Below are 11,713 nucleotides of genomic sequence, written 5' to 3'. Positions count from 1 at the left end.
GTAAACCCTGCCAAAGCAAGCTCGTAAAAACTAACTTATAAACAACCTATGCTAACGAAATTTTTAAATAGATACATTATTTGTTCAAAACTTAAGTTTTTTTAGTTACATCAATAATGTTTTTAATTTATATTAAACATTATTTATTTTATCTAGGTAGGAAACCTTTTCATTTACTAGTAGATAAACATGGATGTAAAAAAAGAAATAATTCAAAACTACAACAAAGCTATAAATTACTTTTCGAAACAACAATATCAAAATTAGAAACAAAAATATTATGATATGGATCATTTGCATATACATATACTAATTCCAATTATAAAATAAAATTTTAAATTTAAAGAATTAGCTGCATTTTCTAAACCATATTTTCGAGTTCTGCTATTTATTTGTTTATACTGTGCTTATTTTAATTTTTAATGAGGTAGTCAGTATTCCTTATTTTTCGTATTAAGAATTTAATTGCTCGAATGAAGAATAATTTGAAAATTTCTAACTTTCTAAACATAAACCTAGAAGTTGCGGTAGATGGGTGCAGGGCCATCCACTCCTCGGGGGTCTGAACAATTTTTTAGTACTGTTGTAAAATTGCTTATTGTTTTAGCATAAAAACAAAGTTATTGCCAAAGAAAAGTTAGACATCAATTTGATTTTAATTTTGAATATAAATATGATTTCATGGTTCATTTCGCGCCCTCTTTTTACCTGCGCCTTTGGCGGGGGCACATTGCCTGCCTACGGCTCTTGATGGATGTACAAGCTCCAAAACGCATCACGAAACTTGAAATTTATATCAATTAAAAAAGCTATTAATAATTTTTTTATTAAACTTTTTTAACATTAAAAATGTTTGAAATTTAGAATAGTGACTTCACTACTAAACCCGTATTTACTTCTTTAGCCAATTCAAAAGGTATTCAGATAACTTATCGAGACCATATCCTCAGCTAATTATTGTTGAGTTTAAATCTGAATGAGATTTGAAATCAGTTAACTCTTAATAATTCATATTTTTCCAGATATACGAATTTAAATTCGACTCGAAAACAGAACTGGGATCTCTGAACTTAATTTTGACTATTAAGACAGTGTTCATTGAAATACACGGAATTGAAACACTAAAGATATCTCGGCCTAAGTCTTGAATGACGGTTTGATCTGCTTTCTCGGCAATTAGCCTCCAAAGTCCCGAGCAGAAACTCAAACTAGATTCCCAGTTTCATTACCTCAGACTGAATGTAACGAGGTTTGAGCAAGTCCCTTCTTCTCCCTATAGTCTTTATCTTACTGGCTTGTGTTTGTCTCTCTTAAAACACGGAAAACTTTTATCATCTTGGCACTGATCCTTCCAAAAACATCTGTAAGAAAATCTTTCGAACACTAGAAAAATTCAGAAATGAAACTGAATTAAAAACATATTGAATATTATTATACAAACAATAAATCGGCGCTTAAGCTGTAATACCTCCTATCACCAGAAAAACACGTTACAGCATTTGAAGCCTGAAAAAATTACATAGATATCCTACAAAATTAAATCTTTAGAATGAAGCGTTGATTTTTCAAGTTTTTTTTTTTTATGTGATTTATAACTGTACAAATAATAAATACAATAAGTAAATATGTTATATGTTTCATATACACTTAAAAATGTTGAGAAGGAACAACCATTGGTGGTACTTCAAGCATTAATCTAAATTAGAAGGTCCCGTGGCCATCTTCTTTTCAGACGCCTCAGAGGATTATCAGGGATTGTTAAAGATGAGAGATTAAGAATTAATGGATTAGGATGGGTAAGGAGTTTGGAATGAAAAGACGCTTATCTCTTAGGCCAAATATGCAACGAATGGGATGTTAAGGTCTTTGTGGATGAGTTTATTTGTGAGTAATAAGGAGCATCAAGGTTTCAAAGTATTAAAATCATATTGTTGATTATTCTGATTTATACCAGATATAACAGCTTACAGGAAGTAATAGAATTATTCAATATTCGCTGTATATTAGCAAGATTTATTGTCAACTGCGTTATTTAACCATACTTGCTTAACCACAACATCGCGGCCACAAATTAAAATTCCAATTAATTTCAGGTCAAAATAATCGATTGAGTCTCCTTATATCCTAAGATTGACTTTAAAAGGTAAAGAGATGACTAACTATACTTACTATAACCTAAGTGGAGCAATTTTTCACAAATAAAATGGAACATCTAAAAAGATTCCTATTAAAAAATACAAACATTCTAACAAGAAGTTTTTAAGTATCATGTTTTTTTGTTTTTTTTTAACATGAGAAAAATATAAGACATAATGGACTAAATCACAAAAAATTGGAGAAAAAATGGTTGACCATCAGGTATGCTAAAAATCAAATAAATGTAGAACATATAGTACAACTTCGGCAGTGAAGAGGCAAAATTAAAAACACATTTATGGAGTTAGACCTTTATCGAAATGATCGGCTCATGAAGGTTACAGGATAACAATATAACTTTATAGTTTGATTCGATTTTTTTTTTTTTATTTGCCATATAACTATTAGTCAAAAAATGTTGAATGAAATATCAACAGATAAGTTAATGATTTATATTGGATCGAACAGTGTTACCAGTCATTGAATGAGTTAATAATATAGTTGATGGGTTAATAATATATAAACAACTAAAATAAAAAAATATATACGTTATAATAGTATATTTAGTTTAATGTCGAAGTATTGACTAAAATAAAAATAAAGAAAAGCCACTAAAAAGGACGTTGAGATGCGGTATGGAAGGAAGGGCCCTAGGAGCTAGAGCAAGAGAAGCAGTTATTGCATTACACGCTGCCTTCAAGATGCTTTCATGTCCTGCCTTCAATCCTACTTCTCTAGCCATCTGCTTCCTTCGGTTTTTCTAAGCTTTTATCTCCATCCGAGGTCGTTCACATTTCACATACTGACTTTCACTGATCGAATTTCCGCCTCAGAGGAAAAAGAACAAAAACGGCGAAGCATCAGTCTAGAAGAAAAGTTACTTTTTCTGCAAGTGAAAGCTATGCAGCTAAGAAAAAATATAAAAAAGATTATTATTTTACAAAGAAATCTCTTATAAAACTACAACAAGGACTTTCGTTAAAAAAATATATTGTGGGGGAAACCATTTGCATAAAGTAAAAATCTATGAGTCACAAAAATATTACGAAACAATCCTCTTCAGTAAATAAACTGATGGTCGAAGGCGTCGCTATGGGGCGAAGAATAGAGGGGGTGGGGTCACTTCTGGGCTGGGGTCCCTCTTTCCTCACTCAAAACAAAAACTGGTGCGGTGCTCGCATAACATAACTTTCACTTTCCACCCTACTTATGTCACCAAGTTTTTAGTAGACTGGTGGGTTCGTGTCCAACTTTTCGCTATTTTTTGTTTTTGTGATTTGAAGGTACTTCAGAGGAAGGATTTCAGTAAATTCGACATTTTAGCCCTGTTAAAATATTTCTATGCGGATAAAACCTATCTTATATTAAATACAACTCAATTTTTATTGATTCAGTTATTTCAATGATAATCGTTAAAGCTGTTTTGGAAAAAATCGGAAAACTGTTAAAAATCTATTCTATAAAGTGGCATAGCATAGTCTACCGACTAGAGAAGCTAAGTATCCTTAGCACGGAAAAGGAACCGTTGGTGATTGGATTATCACTTGAGCGAGATTTAAGACATCTAACAGTTCTATCATCTGGCTTTGAGACAACGTCCTTTATTTTTTTTAATTTCTTGGAATAGTATTCAGCAACTTTCAACCAACTCCCCCATCTCAGGAGGACTGAGGAAGTAAGATCAGGATAATTTTCATTCAAAATTTGCACTCAGAACAAATTTATCCCCAGGGATTCACGCCGCTTTAGAAACACGATGAAACAGGTGCAGAAGACATGGAACATGAACAGTTTTAGGATATAGTACTTCAAGTACAAGAACCGGGAAGAAAAAAAGGCAGTTATCTCACCCCAATTTTTGATTACTTGAATGAAAACTAAGTATAATTACTAGTCAAAACTGATGAGTTTTTATTCGGAGCTCAATATCTCTAAAACTACCAACGATAGAAAATCTAAGAGAGCATCATTTCAATTAGAGTAAATTTGCTAAAATGTAAGCCCTAATAGAACTATTTACGTTCGATAGTTCTCGAGATATGGCTTTTAAAAAAACAATATTTCATAAAAATGTTGTATAGAAGATACTGAGAGATCAGTAGTTAGCAAATTTATTTTGATAAATCTATATCTCAAAAACCATATGACGTACAGATGTCTATTAGCACACAAATTAAAGATAGTTTGATGTGCTATAAAGTAGTTTATAACGCTTATTTTCGTATGAGTAGTGGTTTTCATGAAATTTGCTAAAATAAATTGATTAATAGTTGTTCGGACAAATTTATATTCATATAAGTGTCATAAACTACTTTAAGGTAAGTTAAATTTCCTTTATTTTGAATGTTGGCAGACATATGTGCGTTTTATAGGTCTAGAGAACATTTTTTTTAAAAAATCCAACATTTTTTTTTCCAACAACAACTAGAAATTAACATTTTGTGAGTTTATTTTGTCAAATATCATAAAATCGGCTACTCCTGCAAAGATAAACGTTATAAACTATTTTATGGTTTTGTGCATACATACATAAGATAATACATAAGGGATAAAAATCTAGAAATATATAAAAATTTGATAAATGCTTTGACATGTGATATATCTATTGGTAAAATTCTAATTTATTTCTTTTTTTTTTTATTCAAAAACCTTCCTACTTTTTCCTAGGAACTAAAACAATCTTAAGATTCACCAGTAAAACATTAGTTTTATGATTTTTCTGGGATTTATTATTTGTTGGATTTTTATAACAAAAAATATATAGACATCAAAATATAAATTAGTTCCAAGTCATGATTATAGAATATGAATAAATATTATGATGATGTACCAAATATGTATATAGTTCAAAGTTCAACAAAAGCAAAATTATGTCTGATATATTGTTAAATAGTAATCCTTAGAATTAAATTATTAAAAAATCTCTTATGATTCTTAAGTAATTATCCCATTGCTAGTAATTCCTAAGAACTAATTAAGAAATTAGTATAAGCAAGGCAAAATTTGTTAAAAGTGATATAAAATTAAAAACTCTAAAGGTTTTTGTTAAATCAATATAAATTATAATTTAACATAGTTCTTTGAATGTTAGTTGAATTAACATTTTTTTTTCTTTCAAAATTTATAATCTAGAAATGAATAATTTTTTTTTTTTATTTTAATTGATCATAACATAACATGATAAAACATATAAGAGTTTGTGAATAATAAATAAAAAGCAAAAATATTATCAGTTTGATGAGGGGATAAAAACATTTTTGAAATGAGAAAGCTTTCTGAACACATTTAGTCTTTAGTATTCTTCCAAAAAAGAGAAATGTGTTATGATGCATAAATATGATGGTGTAGTTATAATTATAAGTTTTGAGATTAAAGTTTGATCCTTTTAATTAGAATGAGAACATATCATACAAATGCACTCGACATAACATCAAGATGTTAAGCACCTAACCAGACGTTAAAAATATAACCTCAATAACAAAGTAAAAAAACATTATATATATACATATAAATAATTGACCATATAATTTCAAATTATGAAGAAGACGGTCAAAAGTGAAACAAAAATAGTTGACAACTATTTCTGTTTCTTATTATATATATATATAGTTTCTTACTATATATTATATTACTATATATTTCTGTTTCTTACTATATATTACATATATAGTTGACCATAAAACTTAAATATAAGAAGATGGTCAGTGTTGCGGTCAAAAAAAGAACAAATAGTTTATAACTATTTGTTCTTTTTTTGACCGCAACCCTGACCATCTTCTCATATTTCTGTTTCTCTTTGACCCCAACCCTGACCATCTTCTTCATAATTTAAAAAAATATATATAAATAAAAAAGTATCATTACTAATGACAAACATGTTTACATTTTTAATGAAATGTCAATAAATTATTTATAATGACTGTTCATTTATCATATTAGTAGTATTTGAATACAAATAGTAACAAGCACAAATATGACCATGATTCTTAGATAAGGAGCCACACTAAAATGATCCTTTGCTTTCCTAAAAATCAAGTGATGATCTCTACTTATACCAAATAAAAAAAAAAAAATTGTACCACTATAACCCACAAAAGGATTAAGGGTACAGTACTTTAAAAGGAAGTACTATTACTTGACCAACAGTTGTGTGAGGAGGTGATTTGATCAGAATCACACTCGACCACCACACCTCTACCCAAATTAAGGGTCCCACTTCATGAGGCTGGGTGGATCCCGGAAGGTCTTCTGAACCCACAGTGCTAACACGCTACAGTGAAACAGAAAATAATTATCTACCATAGCCAGATTTGAACCTGGATCATTGGAGTTAGTAGCCAAGGCCCTTACCAAAGAGCTGCCTCCTCCCCATTTATACCCATTATTAATCTTTAATAAAAATATCTCTATTAAAAGATAAGTAAAGATACCTCTATTAAATGAATATTTTTATTGTTTAAATATGATAATGTAAAATTACATTAGAGATTATTTAGAAAACTTATACTTTTTTACTAACGTTTTATAGTGTAAAAAAATCTCTTGTTAAATTTTCAATCAATTAAACTTCAAATTGGTAACTGATATTAAATGATAATTATTAAATTATAATACAAGATTACTCATCATTATGATTTATGGTGCAATTATATAATTTATATTATTGCAGCTTTTTGTTAGCCCCCAATTCCCATTACCAACGTACAACTTTTCAAGAGAGTTTGTAAATGTTTGTCCTCTATTGGCCTAATTACGTTTATTTTTTTTCCTTCAAAATAGCGACTTGACCTTCATTCGAGGTTTATACTTTCACCATCAGAAGAAGGGAATTAAAAGATAAGTTAAATATCCATTTTCAACTGCTATAATGTAAATCGGAGAAAATATTTTTAATAAATGTTAATTGGGGAGTGGGTAGGTCATGGTAAGGCAATGGACTACTAATTCCAACGGATCCATATAATAATTAACTGTTACCTATGGCCGTTGAGTGGAGTTTAGGAGCCCTCCAGGGTCTCCACCCAGCCTCATAAAGTGGGTACCCTTAATTGGGTAAAAATCTAGCGGTCGAGCTTGATTTTGACCAAATTAACTCCTTGCACAACCGTTAGTCTAGTAATGGTACTTCCTTACAAAGTACTGCACCCCTGACCGTTCATGGGTAGTAGCAGTGTAGATTTTTTTATTTTAATTATAATTATTTATTTTAATGCCTTTATATTATATTATACCCAACAATCAAATAATCTCATATAAAAAGATTTTAATTTTGGATTGATTTGCATTTGGAAGTGTTCGGAATATTTGTGCCCTATAAGCCCTATAGGTATGTTACAATAATCATGCACCAACTCCAAGATTAAAACTGAAACACCTACACTTCCTAAGAATCATCATTATTATTTTAGTATTTATGAAAGACAAATATTCATTTCCATAAAAAAAAAGAAAAATAAACAAAGATAAACAAATTTTTACTTTTAGGATTGCTTGGTTGAAAATAATTAATAAAAATTATTTATTACCTGCTCGGTTTCACACTTTTTTCAATAGAGAGTTGGTCTTGATTCCCAAAAGCGTGACACCATCATGCTGCTGGAACATATTCAAGACAAAATAATTCAAAATACAACAATACATAAATTAAACAATTAAAAGAAAATATGCACCAATACCACTAACTGAGTTCTAAAATATATTATTAACGTTATTTTATGCAGCGTTATTTACAACAATTTTAAAGTCATACATCAAAAAATCCAATCGCTTGTTTAATCATAAAAACTAAATCATAATTAACTACTTTCACTAAATATTTTAAGAAATTTCAAACATATACAGAATAGATGAAACATTTATTGAGTTGTGAACATTATTTTGTATAAAACGAATAAGTTAAAATAAACATCTATTGTACTATACTCTATTTGGTAAATAATGATATGTCCATGAAAAGAGTATTGTAATAAAAATCTAAAATGCATCAAAGGTATAAATAAACAGCTGCTCGGAACAACCATAATTGATATAAACATTTTTAAAAAAATGCTCAATATCTTATTGGAAATCCAGAAAGTATTGTGAGTATTTTTGTTACTGAAGTCTTTATTATGAGTAGTTCATTAAAAATTAAAGCATTTAATAATTTTTCATGAAACCCTAAAAAAATAGTAATCCACTAGACCATATGTGACTCATAAAAATAGAAATGTTTTAAGTCCTTCACTTTAAAACTCTCATATACAAAGACTTTAGAATATGAGGAAAAAAATCATAAACTAAATAAAAACTTGAATGAAACTTCAAGCATCAAAAATAAATCTTAACAGTATTTCTTTTTTATCGAACAGTTTTTCAACAGAAGTTTATTTATTATTACCATATGACTAAATATACAATAAGAGTCGTTTCTTTCCAAAACCGCCCAAATCATACACATATGTTCATCTGTAGTTAGGTGGGTTTTAGAATTAAAAATCTCATAAATAATTTCCCTAAAAATATAAATTTGAATTTCGCTCAAATCATTAGATCTGTTATATTAGAAACGACACATATTTCATTTTCACAAACACATGTATCATTAGTGAAATAACTGATTAAATTAAATTTTACTAATAATACATAAATTACTTAACCCCAACAAAATAATTAAACCAAATTAATGATTAAAATTTGTATATAAAATAGAAATGTTAATTCTGAACTAATACTTTCCCAATTGCCTTTTTATGTCATAAACAAATTTAGTAATGAGGTAAATTTTAAGAGATCGTTTCTGTACAATAATTCCTAAACAGTAAACATTTTGTAAACTGCATTGAGCGAATTTCTCTTTGGAAGTCTTACATTATACATATAACATACATATTTTTTGTTTCTCATATAAATAAATATCATTGATTCATATTAATAATAATGCTACCAAACATTTCCAAACGTGCATTATGAAAAATTACTGAATTTGAGTACCCTCGTTCAAAATGATTGAATAATTTTCAAGCATAGATATATTATTCGTGAACAATTTACAAAATATGAATTCATTTTTATTTTTATTTATCATCTGTATTGCGCATGAATCCCCCACATTGATGTTAGTTAAAACTTATCTTGAAACAGGCATATTATTTAATACATAAACAAGGAAGATGAATCGATTAAAGGAAATATGAACATGGAATGAGTAAAGTAACACAAAATGTTAAAAATATGATTGATAAAATAAATTCAAGCATAATAAAATTGAAACATATGAAAAATATATTTAACAAATAATTTTGTAACAAGGTTACAGATAGATTTTGCAGTAAAAGTATTTGATAACTTACAGTTATTTTTCTGGTTTTGGTATAATAATATTAACACATAAATATTTACTTTAAATTCACAAAAAAGGGTCGCTAGATAATTTTAAATGATATAAGAAACTATATAACTAACTAAACCCTTAAAACAAAAAATCTTAACTAACCCCTTAGCAACTAACTACCACTCACTATTAAAAAAACAAAAAGCAATCACTTTAATAAAATAGACACAACCACCTAGTAAAAACATTCCTAACCGAGACACTTGATATTAAATTCACTGAAACATAAACCAAGTCAGGGGAAGTAAGGCGGGCTGAACTGGCATTGCTAACTTAATTATTTGTATCATCCGTATTAGTCTCCATTATACCAGCTTCCTTATTATTTTGATTTCTTTTTTTATATAAAAACACATGATGTTTAGTTTATAAATTAAAGAATTTAAATGTTTACATAAACATATATTATTTATTATAACTTATGCAAGTTAATTATTCATGAATATCAGAATAAAATGTATAATGGATTTCTGAGATCAATAAATCAATCATAAATTGATATGAAATCAATTTGCTTTATTTTATGATCAATTTTATTACTTTGGCCAATAATATATTAAAAAATAAAAACAACTATAAAACAGTTTTCACGTTCATACAGATCAGTTAAGTTTTGGCGGCCATATCGCGAGCCTCTCTCTGCAAGTCGTTCTCGTTTCAAGACTACATCTACATTCATCCTACAGTAATTAGGAGGTTAGTTAGTAGATACTCTTAAAGTATTACAATGTAAATATATTGATCACATTTAATAGTTTTAATTGATGAAATTAATAATATTTTATATATATATAAATACATTAATAATTTACAGATGATTTTATACACTAGAATTTTATAAGACCCAGATATGAATATTTAAACTTCTAAGGACTAAACAAAAAACATATTTACGCTGAAAAAATAGTTTAATATCTATATTTATTTGTCCTAGTTCATTCATCAATATTTTATTTAAAATCAAATTTTCATTTAACATAATACTCATTATTAATAAATACCATAATTATCGGTTTTGAGATAGATATACTTTATATTTAGAAAGAATATATTTCTTCAAAGCAGTTTGACTTCAGAGAAATGGTGCTCTAGGATATTTTATAATATTTTGCAATTATTTGATCAGCAATTGTAGAGAAATAATTTTGGAACCAGAAAATTCATTGCATTGTTTTTAATTTTGAATACACTCTAATCATATTATTAAAAAAAAAAAAATATAGGCTATTATAAATTTTGAATAACATAAAAAAAAAATAATCATAAGCCATTTCAGAAAAATCATTGAAAATCTTCATAAACGATCTCTAAGATATTTCTTAGAAATATTTCATAATAATGCTTTAATATTTATATTGTGAAAGTTTTGCCCTTGTACGATATATACTAATAAAACTATTTCCCAAACTATGGATAGTAGCAAGAAAATGAAAAAAAAAAAAAAAAAAAGCTTTGATGTTACCTTTTTTTTTTTTTTTTTTTTAAATTAGATTAGATTTATTTATTGATAGATATTACAATCTGCCACACAGTTGTGGGCAATAGGTAATATTGATAAATGATCTCATACATACTAAAATAAAAAATTTGATGTTACCTTAGAAAAATAATACGACACCATTTCGATTTGTCCAAGGCATTTATTTAAAAAATATTAACAAATTAAATTTAAAAAATAGCAGGATTATTAGTTTCAATTTTTATGTTGGATTTCAAACCCAAGACGATTAGAAAAGTCGTGTCGTTTAAGGAAATAGATTATTCGAAAATCATATATACCTCAGATTTCACATTGTCTTTTTGAAAAGTAATTAAATTACCTACCTCGCAAGTAAAGAAGTTTACCAAGTGCAGTATAGCTCTCTCACCATTTCTAGTTTTATTTTGTATAATCTTGTTATCTATTCCAGTTATTTATTACTATTTTTTTTAATAGTCCTCTTCAGGTTATTACCCATATATCCAGGTATATAATTTATCGTTTTACTCCAGTTACCACCATTCCTACAAATTTCGGCCAATCTAATATTATGGGTTTGGCGAGAAAAATTCATTAAAGCCTGCTTAGGTGATAATATTTGGCGGAATCTGATAAAAATCGATATGGGACTAACCCAAACTAACAAAGTACTAACCAGCATAATGTCTTAAAATGTCATCAAAATCGGATTAAATATTCATACAGAAAATTAAAAGACATAATAT

The 11,713-nt window shown here is 27.9% G+C and overlaps 1 long non-coding RNA gene across 1 annotated transcript; it reads right to left on the bottom strand.

The window, feature by feature from the left end:
* Window positions 1–2,679: 2,679 nt before the first annotated feature.
* On the bottom strand, window positions 2,680–9,808 carry LOC106688192 (uncharacterized). The gene is made up of 3 exons (XR_001344287.3): window positions 9,468–9,808; window positions 7,662–7,731; window positions 2,680–3,001 (listed from the first exon to the last, which is right to left on the bottom strand). It is a non-coding gene; the product is annotated as an uncharacterized lncRNA (long non-coding RNA).
* Between the last annotated feature and the right edge of the window lie 1,905 nt (window positions 9,809–11,713).

This window comes from Halyomorpha halys, unplaced genomic scaffold, assembly GCF_000696795.3.
Source record: "Halyomorpha halys isolate HHAL.00 unplaced genomic scaffold, Hhal_1.1 Scaffold1072.1, whole genome shotgun sequence".
Lineage (NCBI taxonomy): Eukaryota > Metazoa > Arthropoda > Insecta > Hemiptera > Pentatomidae > Halyomorpha > Halyomorpha halys.
This window is presented reverse-complemented; position numbering and strand designations above follow the sequence as displayed.